Source organism: Trachurus trachurus (assembly GCF_905171665.1).
Source record: "Trachurus trachurus genome assembly, chromosome: 7".
NCBI lineage: Eukaryota > Metazoa > Chordata > Actinopteri > Carangiformes > Carangidae > Trachurus > Trachurus trachurus.
In genome coordinates, this window is record NC_139901.1 from 29,158,892 (window position 1) to 29,171,686 (window position 12,795).

The following is a 12,795-nucleotide window of genomic DNA, read 5'->3' on the forward strand; positions in this document are numbered from 1 at the left end:
AGTTACCAGGGAAAGTAACTATTGCGTTTCTTTTTTTTAAAGTTTAAATATGTCGAAGAATTTGGATTTTTTTTCTCTCATTTTTAAATTGTATTTTATTGTTTTCATATATTTCACTGATCGCAATTATGGAATGCGAGTGTGTGTTTTATTGAAAGCGAGGCTGGTGTGCCTATGAAAATAGGTTACAGTGGGTTTTTTAAGTGCTGTGGCTACATGCAAATCTCATATTGTCTCTGTACAAAGACAACAAAGACCTTTTTAAATGTGAAAACAGCGGAGACCTATTCAAGATTTGCGTTTAATAACAGGCGAAACATCGAAATTAATTTATTCATGGCCACATTAAGTGAAATTATTAACTTTACCGATTATCCATCTGATTATCTGTCCTGCTGCGAGCGCACAACAGGGTATCTGCGGATCCTTAAAAAGTCTTAAATTCATGTATCTAAAATGAAGGCCTTAAAAAGTATTACATTTATTAGAAAATTCTAAGATGGTCTTAAATATATAATACACAGCATCATAAAATATGTATGCACTTAAACTTTTATATGAAATAACAGGGTATGCGCGCGGGGTCTTAAAAAGTCTAAAATGTGAAAATCTAAATTTTAGGTCTTAAAATGTCTTAAATTTGTTGAATTATTGTGTTCAAGTCTTAAATAATTTTAGACAGGTCTTACATTTTCTTATGCCCACCATGGGCGAGCATTTCACTCGCATTTGCCCCTACAAAAAACAAACATGTGTGAACCGGAAAAATCACAAAAAGAAAGAGCACACGATTGGTCAAAAACTACAAATCCCACAATTCTCTGGCCTCAACAATAACAGTAGTTAGTGTAAGTAAGGGAGAGTGGAGCTGTAGGTGAAAAGAGGAAACAACGCCACGTCTGGTCCTGTTCTATGTTGTTCGTTCACACCGTCACCGTTTATTCGTTACGTCCGCGGTGTAAAAGGCCGTGACGCAAAAACGCGATTAGGCGCGAGACGCGATTAGGCGCGAGACGCGGTAGACGCGACTTTTTTTTTTTTTGCGACGCTACACCCGATTCTTTTATGGCGACGGGACCTTCGCGTCTTCGTCCTTTTCATCGTGTTTTTCACACGAGGAACGCTTTTTTTTCGCTCGAGTTTATACGCGCGACCAAACGCGAGATACGCGAGAAATGCGATTTATCGCTCGTTTTGACTTTGTGTAAATTCGCGTCTTCACGAGCCCGCCCATTTTCACTACAACAACAACATTTCTGCTCTCACCAACCATGGTTGAGGTCACAACGCTGCTGTAGCTGCTCTGGAAGAGTTCCAGCTGATGAGCTACAGAGACTTTAGAGGCAAAGAGGAGCAGTGCGTCGCTGTGTCGGACTGTTTGGATTTAATGAAGAAGCTGCACAGAGTCAGGTGAGCAGAAGCTCAGGACAAACACTTCGCTCCGGGACATAATGTAGCTACACCTCACATGTTCTTGTCTTTTACCTCAGGGAGATTAAAGTAGTGTCTGTTTCCACTTTCCCTCCGATCTCGGCAGCTTCCCTCTGCTAGTCTGTGTGTGTGAGGCTAAACTGCGTGCGTGTGTGGTTTGTGTACAAACTGAACACTGCCTCTGATTGGCTTAACATGAAACCTTACTCTGCCTCAACCAATCATCATCAATTATGCGGTTGTCTCGTCCCTCCCTCCTCCCCCCTCCCCTCACCAAAGGAGAGGAGGAAAAAACAACAACAGTTTAGCAGCTTCTGTGGCTGAGATGAGATGAGCCAAGTCGGAGGACAACGGCTTCAAATTAGTTTGTAACGCGCCTCATTTAATTGTCGGTAACGGTAACGGCGTTGTAACGGTGGAAATAGTAATTAGTTAGATTACTCGTTACTGAAAAAGATAACGCCGTTAGTAACGCCGTTTATTTTAACGCCGTTATTCCCATCACTGCTCATGAAAATGTTTTACTAGTCATTTGTTGAGTTCTATTCTCTATGATCTGTTGGTTTGGCAATCTCAGCCTAGTTAATAAAAACTGGCCTCGAAGTGTTGTTAGTCAGTGCCGAAGGATCATCGGTGTAAATCTAAATGATCTTAGTCAGGTCTGTCAGGTCAGGTGTATTCAGAGGGCTAAGGCCATCCTGGCAGACCCCCAGCATCCTTTAGGCCTTTGCCATCAGGAAGGAAGTTGGCCTTAGGAGGGCAAGGTCCAACAAATATCTAAGATCATTTGTTCCATCAGCTGTTAAATATCTTAATCAACTGTAGTTGTATATTATCTTAAATTATTGATGACATCTATTCATAAGCTATTTATGTTTACTGTTCTTTATGAAGATCATTTTTTGAAAAAAACCAAACAAAACCAAACAAGAGTTTTTGTGAGGTAAATTGTGAGTTTTTTGAGTTTTTATTAAGTTGTAATGGCCCTTTAACTTGCCTTAAACCATGTTTATAATCCAGATGTTGAGTCCAGCAGCTATTTTGAACACTGGCTTAATAAGGTGACATTGAAATAGGCTGGAGGGCCATGGCCATGGGCTAGATAGACAGAGTAATCTGAGTACATGTATTTTACCTTCAAATTAGATAAGCATTTTGTATGAAAATGTAAATATGAAATTATTTAAATGGCTGTGTGCTATTTTTCTCTCAGTCGACTGTTTCTACTTTTTTCATATAAAGACTCACATAGTTGAGCAGTTGGCTAAAGGATCTTTTTTTAAATATATATATATATATATATATATATATATATATATATATATATATATATATATATATATATATATATATATATATATATATATATATAACATTACACACATTTCCAGTGGGTTGAGCCTCAAGCTGTTATTGTGGCCACAGAGAAATGCATGCTCAAGCTCAAGTTATCCACAAGGTGGCAGCTTCTTCTCTCTGTGATGAGTCAAGTGAGTGAACTAAAGTTAGATAGTGGCATTTCTTTCACACATGTGATAAATACATAAACAAACCTTATAACCAAGAAGAATCCCATCCCAGTAAAGTGATATATGTGTGAATTTTCAGTGTGTTGTCATCAGAATCTATTAATCTGCAAAGAGCATAAAGTTGATCATAATGTTGTCATAATCACTAAATCAAACTGGTAAATAAACAAATAATGACTCAATAAAATATTTAATTGTGCACCAGGTTTGCAGAGCAGTGAGGGATGGAGGATGAGGATGGATCGACTCATGCTTTACAGTAAATGAGTCACAGCAAATCCGGGAAAACTGCGAGTTGTAAAATAAAAGCTTATAAATTCCCTGTGTCTCCTCGTCCACTGAGTCATGAACAGCTAATATGGGACAAAGTGGCCTTACCAAGGTAAATGGTGCTTTGAAAATACATACAATATTTAATCTCTATAATAACTTCAATCAAATAGATAAGAAATAACAGAGCATTTCCATCTAGTGCGGGTATATGGGGCTTTTATTTTGGAAATGGTGACCGGAAGTCATAGTTAAACAGCAGTTAGTCAGACGCTGGTCATAGTCTGTGGCTGTGCGTGCGTAATGGCAAAGTTTCAGTCTTCAGGATGAGGAGAGCAGCCAGTCAGATCTCTGCATGGAGTCAGTGAGTGAGCAGTGAAGGACGGACTCTGTGCTGTGAAAACATCATGGTCATCTTGAATCACAAAGCTGCATCCGCCTGAAACAAAAAAGGGTTAGGGTTAAGGTTAGAAAGAGAAAGTCAGGATGAACAGAGACGGAGACAAGAGCCTAAAGTCCGCGCTCCGGAGCCAGAAACAGCCCAAGACGCAGCAGCAGCAGCAGCAGCAGCAGCAACAAGTTTCTACCCAGAAGAAAAAGACGAAGGACCCGCCTGTTAAAGATGCTCGAAGCGGCTCCTTCTCCAAGGAGGCGCAGCCGGGTCAGACCGACTCAGAGAAGGAGCAGAAAGTCACCGGATCGCAGGGGAAACGTGCAGGGAAAGTGTCATCCAACGCCGCCGCAGCAGCAGCAGCAGCAGCAGCAGCAGAGTGCCAGAGGAGCCCTACTGGTGCTGCTGCTGCTGGTGGCGCGCAGAGGAAACTCTCCGACGCCAGCAACGCGTCGGAGGACCTGAGCAAAGACTCCGGCTGCTGCATCTCCTCCGGGAAACTCTCCACGTCGGACAGCAGCTCGGAAATATCCGACTGCCCCTCGGAGGGAAGCAATAAGCGCGACTCTCAAAGTAGCGACAATGATTTAAGCTGGATAGACGGCAAAGCTTACGTGAACCCGAGCGGCGGCGGCGAGGCGGGGAAAGCCGACGGCAGCAGACCGAGCAGCGCGCAGACAGCCGGCTGCGCTCTGCAGGCTGCTGCTGCTGCTGCTGCCGGAGGAGCAAACCCCGCGCTGTTCAGCTCCTCGGAGACGTTCATGCAGCTCATGATGGGGGAGACGACCGAGGACCTCGTCAGGGAGGTGGACGACCTGAGATCAGAGAACGAGTATCTGAAAGTAAGTTTTAATTTGATTTAATCTAAGTGCACTTGATTCAATCTGGGTGTATAATGTAATTTGCGGTTTTAATTTGGTTTGCATGATATCCTGTCCTCCTTCCAGATTTCCTCCTTACAGTACATCTCTAATGTTGGCTTTATGAGGTCTATAAGAGGGAGCACACGAGTCCCAGTGGGAGTTCATCCAGACTCACCAGAGCCGATTTTCTGTAAATGCGCTTGTCAGTCTTCATTAGTGAGCTCTCGTGCTAGAAGCAAAAGTCAAGAGTCTCTGCAGACTCAAATGACCAGTGGCATTATCAGTGGCTTTTTTCAAAGCATATTTCCAAACTTCTTCTTATTAGAAACTTTTTTTTTTATTAGAAAAAGAGGAAATATGTGGGGAAAACTAGGTCAAACTAAATCTGATATTTTCTCAGAAGTCATTGCTGACTGCCATGTTGCAGTTGAAAAAATGTGCAAAACACATGATCCATCTATACTTTTTTTTTTTTGCCAGTCATTTGAGCAGTAGATCTGATTTAGTTTATGAACTGTGAGTGCTGCTGGACACTGCTGTGCCTTTCATGTAGCCGGCTGTATGGCATGCCTTATGAATAGACAGTGGGCCAAGTATTCAGCTTCATGACTCAAGTAGAATGGATTAGGCTTTGTAATATTATAATGCATTTTTCAATAATGGATCAAAGGAATGATCCATTATACCATTCGTTGTTTGGTTTGTAAAATGTAAAATGTAAGACTTTAAATACCTTGTAAACATTTACAGACACAGAGGCAAAAAAGCAACAACAACAAAAACTTGCTGACCAGAAAGTGGGTCAGTGTTGCCCAAGACGATGGTGTTGGTCGGTTTAATAACTAGCGTGAACAAGATTTAACCCCCCATTAGCACGGCCCAGTGAAAGGCTAACCTGAGGCCTAAATTTGTTCTCTCTCTTGGGGCTACAAGAAAAGAATGAGTCATTATTTTCTTGCAGCTCTGGTTTGGGAGTTCTTGCAGCTTGCAAGACCTGGGCAGAACTTTCTTCTTGTATGGTGTCTGACAACTAGTGTGTGATTGGTCAGAAACTTGAAGTTCTGCACTTGAGTAGCAGAAGTAAGCGATCCGGTCGTTTTGGCTAACTTCTTGTCAGCAGATGGAGTTAGCAGTCCCCGCCCTCGTCCCTACGTCACCACATTCACGCGCATCCCTTGGCTGCACACACAGAGAGGACCGCCCCTTTATGCCGTTCTCTCTCCTCATTGGATAAAGGTCGTAGGATACAAGGAAAGTTTTCTCCTCGGCTTACAGCAGAGCAGAGTGACTGACAGACCCGTGTTTCAGACCAAACACTCTATATAAGTGATTGCCGTCGGAAGATATAACTATTTAAGACTTATATTAACACAAATATTCCGCTTACTTTTGCTTTAAGTATGAAATGTGTCCTGGTCAGAACTAACTTTGTTCTTGTTCTTGCCATCCCGAGAAAACCACAAACACATTTCTCTGTTCTTGCAGAGTAGCAGGCCTTAAGGCTATAATTCAGATGGTGGCCCATTAGTTAGTTAACAAGCTAAGCTAACAAGTCAGGTGAGTTTCCTGCTAATTAGCATGACATCTGCGTTCAAAACAACTCGGAAGTCGGAATTCCCAACTCAGAAATCCGACATCATTGCGTTCACACTGCAGGAATTCGGAAGAGAAAAAACATGGATACCCGAAGTTTGGCATATTGTGGCTCATCGCTGAATACGAAAAAAACATGCAGCAGCAAATTATATTTATTTTTGAGGCAAATGAAGAGGAGAGGAGACGCCGCAGATGAGTGCACATACTGTAGCCTTGATAATCGTTACACAATACACAAAAAATATGCATTAAAACCTCAACAAATAACTACAAATTTTTAAATTCTAAGGCAAGGCAAGGCAAGGCAAGGCAATTTTATTTGTATAGCCCGTTTTTACAAACAGTTTGTCTCAAAGGGCTTTACATGGCATCATAACAACATCCTCTGTCCTTAGACCCTCACATCGACTAAAGCCTGCCACACACATAAAGATAATCGGGCTGATTTTGCCCCGATTTTCCCCCTTCCGACCACGGACAGACACCGCCCGATTATCTTAAGGTCTTAAGATTATCTTATAAGATTCTCTTGTAGTGTGTGGTGTGTTAAGAGTCAAAATTCCCCCGACAATCGGCTCGGAAAACGTTCGGCGCCGATAATCGTAAGTATTAAACATGTTCAATATTTACGATTATCGGGGCCGACTTCGGTGGCCGTTTCAATCAAAAGTCATCTTGTGTGTGGAGAACCGGTGTTGTGTGGAGAAGCGCCTGCTTGCCGAGCTCTGCTGGCCGAGCTCTGCATGCTGCTCGCGGCAACAAGCCACTTCTCCACACAGCACCGGCAACCTCACAGAGAGCCACGGTGCAGCCCTGGTGTTACATGAGGTTCACACAGACATTCACGCATACACAGGAGGTTTCCTGATAGCCGATAGCAAAGACAGTAGCGCTCGTAGCCGGCAACAGCCGGCAATACAGCAGCCATGTTTAAACGATCATGTGACCGCCGCTCACAGCCCGTCATGTGACAGCGCACGGCTCCCTATTGGACAGCCGCTTGACTGCTCGGTGTCCAGAGCCACAGACACACAGACACACACAGATGGTATCGTTGTAAAGGCTGAAGTGTCCCGCTTTCATTTAAAAAAAAATTACGTCGCTCTCATTGTCCATTCTGGAAATAGACCCGAAAGAGTAGCTGCAACGATACCCCTTGTATCGCTGCTGATGCCGGATTGTTTTATGACCAGAGGGTCAAGATTCTGAAAAATCTTAATGTGTGTGGTGTGCTGTGTTTGGAATATCGCAGCACACCACACACAATACGATCAAAACTGTTCAATCACAGATTTTTTATCTTCATGTGTGGGGTCTCTCACAGATAATAAATCGGTTGAGATTTATAAAATCTTTATGTGTGTGGCAGGCATAAGATGAAGGCCGCCATGTTTTGATGTTGTTGTGAGTCAATGGGAAGGAGGGAGGGACCTGGCCGCACTCAGAGACTCGCAGTTTAAATTCTGTAAGTCTCTCTGCTTTTCCGAGCACATTGTTAGAGAGAGGACAAGTTCATCTACAACTGTGGAAAAACTCATGTGTGTAGAGTGTAAGTTGTGGCCGGGAGCAGCGTGGAAAGAAAAAAATTCAGACAATTTCAGACAACTTCTTCCACTCTAGCTGATGATGTCACCCACTCTAGCCCGAACATTCCGCGCAATACACACCCATTCAAAATTTCAAAATTTCTCCAAAAAATGATCATGGTCACTGAACAGTGATTGATCAAAAACTATAATACCTATTAAAACTTGGATTCATACAGCAATAGATGAGACTTGTGTCTACATTTTAAAGTTTAAATGGCGTCTCTAGGTGAAAGTATGCCGTAGTAGTAGATGTTTGAAAAAGTCCAATAATTTGTTCATTTTTTGACCTCCTCCCATTCATTCTCTATGGGAAATTTGAAAAATTCGTATGAGAAAAGTAAAAGCACTCTGATCCCAATCGAACCAGAGTTGCAGGACAAGTCGCAAATCGAAAACTGACATGGAAGATTAAAAATGAGAAGAAGAAAAAGAAGAAATCCACACAATAACAATGGTGCCTCACACTAATGAAATCAATGAGTTATATAACAACTTATAACAAAGGGGATTTATGGATTTTAGCCACAGGGATCAATTTGTTTCTTGGACCAGGCTGTAAACATTAGCGGTGTGTATTGGCAAGAATCTGAGGATATGATACGTATCATTAAATTAAACACAATAATAAACCACTGCTGTGAAGTTTACATGAATGTAAATCGATACAGTGCTTTTTGAATATCGATACAGCGATATTTCAGTATATAGTAGGCTACATCCTTGGTCTTCAAAGTTGTGTTTCTGTGTGGTCTGAGCCAGGATGAGGTGGAGGAGCTCCGCTGTGAGATGCTGGAGATGCGTGACATGTTCCAGGAGGAGGAGGTGTACCAGCTGCAGGATCTCCGGCAGCAGCTGGAGCAGGCCAACAAGATGTGCCGCATCCTGCACTACCGCCTCCGCAAGGCCGAGCGCCGCAGCATCCGCGTGGCTCAGACGGGGCAGGTGGACGGCGAGCTGGTGAGGGGCCTGGAGCACGACATCAAGGTCAGACATGGGGAATCTGTATGTGTATGTGTGTGTGCGTGACTATGTGGTCTTGTTTAAACTCACTTATGGCTTGATTCACTGCCATCCATCCCAGTTGCTGACATCAAAGTGAACATTTTCTGTTGGGTCCCACAAAGCATTTTTCTCATTGCAGCACACTAAACAGTGATCAGCTTATTCATACACACTGAAGGACTGTAATCAGCTGACAGCGCCATGAGTCACGACTGTTGCCTGTGCTGTTAAGTACTTCCTGCTGTTGGGTGCACACCGCAAGAAATTCATTAGGTTGAAACGTTTTCATCATCATGCGTCCTGTTTATATTTTTAACATACCATGGTGTAATTATGTGGCGGGTTGTTCGTCCACGAGCAGGAAACATAAAAAAAAGCACAGTAATCTCTATCAGAATCATGGCAGGTCAATCGCTCTGTTGTTAAAGGGAGACTCTGCGGTGCGGTGCGGCGGTGGCAGTCTGACTCTGTTTTCCTCTGAACCAACGTATTGCTGATGATGGTTTCCCAGCAGCCTCATACACTAACGTGGTGAAATTCCTGTCAGAAACGTTTCCCGGTAAAGTTTCTCACACTTAACTGCTGCAGAGAAAATGCTGCATTTGAGCCGTGGGTGGATTACGTACGGATCAGGCCTTTAGAGCACAGACCCAGTCTAGTTGAGATGCCTGTTTACATTTATTTATGTTAGAAAGTCAATCAAACAACTACAGAGAGACACAAAAACACACAGGCAATTCTCTGAATTTGGTGCATTTTACATCTATCAGGTTTACCTCAAAGATTTTCAACTAAAATAACTTTTTTATTTGCATTTTAAAGCCATATAATTGATAGATCCATGTGTCTTTGGATTATAAAACACAGAAAAACAGTAAAATCTGTTAGATTTTTTTAATGAGTCACTAAGGAGTAGATGACAGCCGAATTTGTATGTCCCTGCTAAGCAGAGCCACTTTTTCATTGAATTTAAAACAAATAAAATCTGCAATAAACATCATTTTCTTTGTTAATATAATAATTTCTCAGACTACAGAATACAAAAATCTGAAAAAATATATGAATCATTTATGAAATAGTAATATTTGATCATGTTCCCCAGTTTTTTTCAGCCCTTGTAACAATAGCCTACTTATTCCTTATGGTTAGAACAAAACCAAACAATGTTGTTGAAAAGTATTATAATTTCATGATTTCCTAAAGTCATGCGGTGCTACATGCCTTGCCTAATTATGGACTTATGGCTACTTTTCAACCCTGTAACAAAAAACACTGAGTCTTTGTTACAGGACAACCCAAAATGCAACAAATTCAGAGAATCACCACACACATAGAGGTGCAAAATGTCAACGAAGACAAAAAAAAAAGACCCAAAAGAAACACAAAGTGACTATAAAGACCCACAACCACCTTGTTTTTGTATCGTTTTCAATCTTGTTATTCTATAGGAAGGGTGGGAGCCTTTTATGTGTCTGTGCCCGGGGAGCCTTTCTCACAGTGACCCGGCCTTTGTTCTGCTTACAGGTTGCAAAGAGCGTCTCTCTGCGGCTGTACAATGAGCTGGAGGTGGTGCAGAAGAAGAATTCCCAGTTGGAGTGGGAAAACGAGGCGCTGCGTGAGAAAACGCAGGAACTGGAAGTGGCCAAGCAGGTCTTACAGACGGAGATGGAGAAAGCCCGAGAGGTGCGGCATTAAAGTTGAACATTTTTACTTGAAAACAGGTCCAGGATCAGTTTGGGGAAGGATCAGAGGCCGTATTCATCAAGCTTCTTAGAATTACTTCTAAAAACACTGCTAAGAGTTCAACTTTGAGTTAAAAAAAATCTTCGCTGAAAGCTGCACTTACAAGTTAGTTATCAAACGTCTTACTCACACTTTTAGTGAAGTGTAGGACTGAATCTTAAAGTGATAGTTCAACATTTTGGCAAATTCTCCCATTGCCATAATCCCTAGTCTTAGAAGTAGGTTTGTTACCTTTAATTGTCGGTGCAAGCTATTTTTAGATCAACGGAGCAGAGTTGTGAGCTGCTCAGAGCTACGAAAAAAATGTCAAGGTAAATGCAGAGACTGCTTGCTGAAAAACTGCCCCCGACGGGAACGCGCATCAGTGGTTTTGCATGAATTTTTGTAACGTTCTGTTATTATCTCATAGCGTGGTGAATGTGCAGGTCACAACTTGTCCACCAGAGCGTTTTGGAGTTGTTGGATTGTGTATTTGATGAGTTTGATGAGGGAAACTAAGAAATCCCATTTTAAAAATAGCTTGCACCGACAATTAAAGGTAAGGAACCGACTCCTAGGGATTATGGCAATTGGCCAATTTGCCAAAATGTTGAAGTATCCCTTTAACCATTGAGTAAAAAAAAAAATCTTCACAGAAAGCTGCATTTACAAGTTAGTTATCAAGTGTCTTAGGCCCCGTCCAGACGAATACGCGGCTTCACCAAATCCGATCTTTTTCTTAATCGTTTTGAAAAAAATCTCCGTAAACACGGCATCGTTTTCAGAAATACCTGCGTCCACACTGATCCAGTGAAAACGACCCAAAACGCTGTAGTACCTACATACTCCAGGCGTGTGTGGAGCGGGTGGAGTGTGTGTGGCGCTGTAGCGCTGCCACACACAAACACTTCAGACAGAGAAGAAGACGGGAAGTCCCCGCTGTAATTCAATAGAAGAAAAAGTCCCCCGCTGTATTCAAACTCAAACATGGATTAAATGTTGACAGGGAGTCGTGTCAGAGTAAATATTACGATCAGTGATGATTAAACAGGCGCGATTCAGCCGCAGCAGCGACCCGACGGCAGTCGGCCGTTGTTGTTGTTACGTGCATAGACTGTCAGTTTGTAGCTGCTGCAGCGGTGTGTGTGTGTGTGTGTGTGTGTGTGTGTGTGTGTGTGTGTGTCTCAGGTTACAGGTAGAGCAGCGGGGGGCATGACATCATCGTTTCTGAAAAAGTCCGTATTGGCCGTCCAGACGGATACGCTGGGGCGGCGTTTTCAAATTTTCCCACTCTGGGACCCGTTTTCAAAAAATACCGTTTTCACCCCCTGAAAACGCCGGATTCGTGTGGACGCGAGGCCAATCCGATAAAGTATTTATCCGGATTCGAAAAAAACGGATTCGTCTGGACGGGGCCTTACTCACACTTTTTGTGACTGAATCTTAAAGCAGATATCAGCTTCGCGGCCGTTTCGGCTAATGCTGCGTTCAAGGCAGGCTTTTGAAACCGTAAGTTACAGCTTCAAGTCACAACTACGACTTGGTAGCGTTCCAGGTAACCCGTAGCTCGTGTTTTTACCATCCTGTTGTCTGTGAAAGTTCCCTATAACGGCCACTCGTAACTTCCGACCCGTGAACTCGTACCAGATCGAACTGGTATGACTTCACAGGAAGGAACAACACAAAGTACGAGTTTCTTTGAACGCACCATGAGTTAGCAGCCCCCGCCCTTGTCAGGCATCAATTGGTCCTCGTGCTACGTCACCACATTCACGCGCATCCCTTGGCTGCACACACAGCCCTTCATGCCGTTCTCTCTCCTCATTGGATAACACTTGTATCCCACAAGGAAAATTTTCTCCTCGGGTTACAGCAGAGCAGAGTGACGGAGAGACTCGTGTTTAGGCTGAAATACTTCATGTAAGTGATTGCTGACGGAAAATAGGACTATTTAGGACTTATATTAACAAAAACATTCCACTGATATCTGCTTTAAGTGTCAGTCTCAGAGCTGAGTGACAACAGTACTTTGTGCCGTAAACTGAATTTTAGATGACGTCACTTCCAAATTTATAGGAATGACCAATCACTCTCAGTGAATAGTTAAATGGTCAATGGGAGTGTATATTCAACCGTATTTTGACAATAATCTACAAAATAATACTAATTAATATATAGTAGTTCACGAATTGAGCGTTATATTGTTGCATTTTTCCAGTGGCAAGAAATCGAGCCACTGTGATGACCTGTAATTCTGCCGTAAAAAGCTCTGCTGCTGCATTGAGGTTATTGGTGAGATGACGTCCCTTATTCAGTCTGTGACGAAGGATGATACCCGTTATTGTCTAAATTATATCATTTGATCAGCTGCTCGTCATCAAACAAAGCCAGTTTCATCCCCT

The 12,795-nt window shown here is 42.6% G+C and overlaps 1 protein-coding gene across 1 annotated transcript in view; it reads left to right on the top strand.

The window, feature by feature from the left end:
• The window catches only part of cables2a (Cdk5 and Abl enzyme substrate 2a), a gene marked incomplete at its 5' end in the record, with an annotated part of 86,994 nt that overhangs the window by 53,231 nt on the left and 20,968 nt on the right, over window positions 1-12,795 (top strand). The gene's annotated exons all lie outside the window — the stretch shown is intronic.